Raw genomic sequence first — 6,024 nt, 5'->3', positions numbered from 1 at the left:
TGGAGAAAAATTGGATGACACTGCAATTGATGGGATTGAGAATGAAAGGCAGAGATAAATAGGACAAAACAAAGAGTAAATATCTGGTAGTAATAAAGGTATAGAACTATTGAGTGGAAATCGCCCTTCTTTTTCAAAAATTTTCATTTTTTTTTAAACCAGACCTTAGAAATGTGATCTACATGGTTGGTTTAATAGGAAATGAGCTTTGAATAACGTGATAAGCAGGTTTCTGAAGTGATTAAAAAAATCAATGGCCTGCAATGTACCAAAACTTCAAAAACTAGAAAGAAAAAAAATTCTTGCATCAGAAAAACATGATACAAGGCCCGATCCTTAACAAACAAACCATGTTGTGTTATACTGAGTTGATACAACTTGCACTTGTGATTAATTTATAATAGTTCCGTAGCTTCATTAGCACCAAATACTGTCCCCAAAACAAGTACTCATCAAGTGATCCTTTCATGACAAGAAGTTTCATAATTGATATTGGCTTCAGATAGAGAATATTCCACACAGAGTTTAGATTTAGCTTTTCAAATCAGCAATTATATCGGCCAGATGTTTGTGTATCTTACATAAGTTCATAGTCAGAACATTCATGCTCATTTACTAGCTCCCTACCACTACTTCCTGATACTTTCTAGACTCATTCAATCAAAACAGCAACATGGATCTTTGCAAAAAAGAAAAGGAATTCTCTTTTATGAAGAACAATTTTGTTATTCATCATCCTCAAAATGTGGCTTACATGAGAGAGAGAGAGAGAGAGTAGATGGCAGGAGGATGAGTGCAAGGGATGGTTCGCTGCAGCTTCGTATTTTTTGTTGGCTTGCACATCAATAATCGTAACGAGATAGCAATTCAAAAAGTCATTTCTTTCTCTTGTTATTTTGTGAGGTTTTCTTGTCTTTTAGGCAAGTGCCCCCATCTCTAAAATTACTGGTGCACATATTTCCTTAGGAGCCATCATTCTTAACGACTATATATGTTAATATTGCTTCACATCTTTCCATAGTTGCCATCAACCACTACCATCATCATCAATCATTCTTGACAATTATGCTAACTTGTTTTATGGTAATAGTTGCTTACACTAAGATGATTATGTGCAAGGGTGGACCTGGGGTTTTTTTACACCCCAATGCGCTTGATGAGTGAGGTGCAATGTTGTCAGTACCGGGATGAAACGCCCCGATACATATCGTATTGGCAGAAAATCGATACGGAACATGCCTGAATAGGCTAATTTTCAAATAAAAAAAAAAACAATTTAAACATTTTTAATACTTTTTTAATGTTTTGAAATATTACTTTTATATTTTTACACGTGTCATTCTCAGGTTAAAAGTTGGGCGATACAGATCTATTCAGCTCTGAATCGGTATCGCCCTATTCACCAGAATCGTTTTGAAATCGATTCAGGGCCCGAGATGACACTGACAACATTGGTGAGGTGGTTTTCTTCGGTTATCAAAAGAAAAAAAAAGATTATGTTACCACTAAGGGCATGTTTGCATGACAAAAAAATGTGGCATTTTCGTGGAAACACATGAAAAAACGAGTATTTTTGCAGGCCCGCACTGACCATACAAACATTGCATCTGCTTTTCTCATGGAAGGTTTACTTCTCCTTCTGTGCTGCGCAAACGCGCCATAATGTAGCAACCTACCGACTTTCTTGTGCAAACTTGAGGAAAATGGTTTTCCTTAAGGGCCTAGAATATGTAGCTGCGATGGGCGTTCATTTGAAGAAGTGACAGCTGCCAAATCCATGATTTAGTGTAAATACAAAAGAGAAAGGGCCTCACTTCCTGTCCCAAATGCATAAAGGCCCATCCCAGTGCCAAGATTCCAAACAAGACCACCAAAGTAGTTTGACCAAGATTTTACCTCGAGACCACCAAATGCATAAACACCCATCCCAACACCGAGATTCCAAACAGGCCCTAAGGTTTTTTTTCATAAAGCTCCCTCCACTGTGGTGGATACATCTAGGGCTGGTAAATGAGCTGAATGAATCGAGCTTGAAGTGCTCAAGCTTGGCTCATTCTTGCGGTGAGTCAAGCCAAGTATGAACTCATAATGATCCTGATATAAAGGAGCCGAGTTCTAGCTTAATTGTTTATAGAAAAAAAATATTGTTTTAGAGCTGAGAGAAATAGGATTACAAAAAAATACATGTAAAATGTGTAAAATAAATCTAAAGTATATTTTTTATTATCTAACGAGCTTCGACGAATCGATCTAAACACCTATTACTCATATTCAGCTTGCTATTTACATTTTACGATTTTGAACATGCTCTTCACAGGCCAAACATGAGCCGAGGCACGAGCGGATCAACTTGTTTCTCAGCCCTAGATATATACCTCAAATGCTTCTCTACCTAAAAAACTTGATTTCTCATCATTAATCATCCTTATATTTCAAAAGTATTAACACAAAATGCACTTTTCCATCGTGTGACATCTAGATCCGTAAAAGGGTAAGGAAAGGATGGTTTTGGGTTTGTCTTATAAAAGAAGAGACAATTATGATAAAACTAGTTATTTTCCTTAAATGTTAGTTTTCATCTGATTTTATTCATAAAAAAATTTGTTGCCACTCTTGAAAAATGTAGGGGCAGATTCATGAGAGAGGTTGAGCAATACCAACCTCACTTTTATTGGATTCAAACAATGAACATTTACTAGGAAACGTATGGAAAAGATAATTGCATGAATGAAATTGGACGTGATAATTGAGGAACGGACTACGGAGTCGATGAAACAAGCAACTTTCAAAAAGGTAGATGCAACAAGAACACCCCCCCCCCGTGTTGTCAAATAAGTACACTTTCGTACACAACAAGAATCTCTCTCTCTTGGCATGTTTGGAAGAGAGAAAAACTCTCATAGGAAAAGAAAGTTTTGCCTAAGAGAGTTTTTTTTTTAAAGGCAAGCTGGGGTTAGGCAGACCCCTACCAGGTATCTCTTAAGCCCCATGTGGCAGAGGGATTCGAACCCACATGGGATACAGATATGAGAAGTTTTTCAAAAGAAAGTTTTTTGCTTGTTTGTGTAGCATGAGAAAAACAGAGTGAAAAATGTAAAAAAATGAGAGAGAGGGTGGTGGGTGGTGGTGAGATATGGTAAAATAAATTTTCTCTTGCTTGGAAACATTCCTCTACCCTGGAGGAATGTTTCCTATCAAAAAGTATACTTTTTAGAAAAACTCTCTTAGCAAAAAAGTCTTTCTTGTTTGGAAGGATAGGAAAATCCGTACAGGTTTTTCATTTTGCATCACTTTTCCTACATCTTTCTTGCTTCCAAATATGTCAGGGTGAAAAATGTTGCTTTCAATTAAACAACTCATTGCACCAGCTGTGTGAACGATGCCCATCGTGCCAAAAAGTGTCCATATAAGTGGGCCAAGAAAGATTTTGGGTTAGAGCTAGGACAGCAACATGTCTGGAGAATGTTTTGTCACTCTCAGAACGAGAGAGAGAGAGAGACTTTAAGTTGCAAACTCAGCACTCTAAGCAAGATGTAACCGCATAAATTTGGAGGATGACAAGGCCTTTTAAACTTGGAGCAAGACAATGGATCAAATTATTATGGCGGTTTAGCTTGGTTGAGCACAATGATATAAAAGTTGATAGTTGACAATAATGGTTGCATAGTGTTTGTTTAAGTGAATATTGAAAGAAGCAAATGGGATAAAACCCCAGCACTTCCGTAGGAAACAAAAAAAAAAGGTGAGAGGGGGGGCGGGGGGGAGATAAGATATTCCGTCCTGGGTCCAAGTGAGGAGGGTGGGTCGCCTGGACCATGCGGGTGGCCATCGAGCCACCATCTGGCCCTGTTTCGTCTCGTCGCCAAATGATGTATTTTTTTTTTTACGACGAAGGAAACCCTCGCCGAGGACTGGGTCACTTAATGAGCCTGCATTCATGCGAGGTAAAACTCCGAGCATGACTAAATTCGAACAGTCAATCCCCTGCTCAGCTCAGTTCCGAGTAGGGCCATCTGAGTTTAAGCCTTTCCTTGAGCAGAGCATGACGTGCAGGTGCAATTTCTGAGGACCTTAGAGAGACTCAGAAAATCCAATTGTTCCTCTCCTGCCATAAGATTTGCAATAATAGCAGCAACCAGCATCTCCATCTTGAGCCCAAATGCTTGACTTCATCGGCCACAATCAGGAACCTAAGAGGGGTGTTTAGATCCCATGCAAACTTGTAGCCCTCCCAAAGTAGAACATACACCTTCTGCACAAACTGACAGCTCCAAAATAGATGTGTAGTGGTCTCTTCGGCAACCATGCAGAGGGAGCACGGACTGGGGAACTGAAAGCCCGGCTTCTTAAGATTCCAGTCAGTCAAGATAAGGTCTAAAAGAATAAGTCACCGACTAAATGAAGCTCTATCGAACTCAGAATCTGGTGAGGTCCAGTGCGTTGGAACCAGGGTGCATAGAAAAATCAGATTGTCCTATTCTCATGGTGAAATATACAATATGAAAAATGAGGTTTGACGGACTATCTTCTGAAAGGGTAGTTTGATAATTTTATAAATTTAAAAAAAATGGTCTAGTAAAATAGATATGACGACTACTAGAGAATCGACTGCAGTGTGAGGTATTCATTCTTGTTTTCGAGGTAAGGAGACTTTTTGTATAAATGCATCTTATTACGGTTTGATGTTATGATTCCTTGTGCTTTTGCAATATGAGTATGTTGATTGTTTCATGCATGTAAGTAGATTTAGTAAGTGCATGCTTAAGAGTCTATATGTGAGGCTTTTGGAAAGATATGTGAACTATGGTATGTATTACATATTATCTAGTACTTTGCCATTTTGTGAAAATGTTGGTATATGATATGGTACATGTTATGAAAGTGCTTGGTTATGAAAAACTAGGTAAATGGTTTGTTGAATGTAATATGAAAAAAAAAGAAAGCAAGGCTGGGCATTATGGTTGTGGGATAGAGTTTCAATTTTTAAGAACAAGGGTTTGTTTTGAGAAAGACATGCTTATACCTTGGGAGGGGCCATTATGTTGTGGCACAAGTTATCATGATGTGTCATGGATTGTTATCTCTAGAACACTAGTTATTTAAATTGTATAACACACTAATAATGGGAAAGGAAAGAAAATGAAAGGAAATGAATAATGCACCTAAGGTAACAATGCAGAGAGAGTTGGGAACTCTACCAAGAAGAACATGGTCTAGGGTTATGTTAGACGTGTGTATCTCACTAGTACTTAAAATCTTGAGAAATTCCTATATAACTCAGATGAGTTAAGACAAAGCTTATTAGACACATGTAGGAAGTAGCATGAACCATAAACCTTAGGAGCAAGTATAGCTCCTCAGACATCTTAGGGCATGTATAGCCATCCGAGCTCTTCGACTAGCTACCGATGAGTATTGGGCTCTCTGACTTGCAACCTATAAGTAAAGCTATAGCGATTGAAAGTATATAGTCTGGACCGATTTAAATTATGCAATTTGAGGGTAATTTATATGTCTGACCAATATTGTAGATGTTGGAGTTATCTACATGGGTTGCTATGCCCCAGGAGGCTATTTTCGAAATAGCTGCTTGGTGTAGATAATGACATTAAGAAATGTCTACTTTTGAAATAAGAAATAGTTTTAGGGAAGATAAAAAAATGGTAAAAAGAGGATAAAATATATAAACAACATATATGCTTAGTTAGAGAACTAAACTAATAAGAGGAGCTTAAAGCTCACTACAGTTGTAATGATTATATGCTTATATTCGTGAATGAAACTTTACTAAGTTTTAGACTCACCCCCGCTTAGTTACAATTATAGGATGGTAAAGTGTTGCGACAAGAAGGACGTGACTAGTGGATTCTGACTAGACAGATGGTGATTTGAAGTATTGTGTAGTACTTTGCTTTACTTTCCATTTTAATTCAGATTATGTAATATGAACCTTCTGTTTTATTGATAATGGATGGTTAGTATTAGTTTTAAATGGATGAAACCTTATTGTGAAAGGTTTATAAA

This window comes from Nuphar pumila, chromosome 11, assembly GCF_984573655.1.
Source record: "Nuphar pumila chromosome 11, dmNupPumi1.hap1.1, whole genome shotgun sequence".
Classification (NCBI taxonomy): Eukaryota; Viridiplantae; Streptophyta; class Magnoliopsida; order Nymphaeales; family Nymphaeaceae; genus Nuphar; species Nuphar pumila.
The sequence above is the reverse complement of the archived record's forward strand: the minus strand, read 5'-3'. Positions refer to the sequence as shown.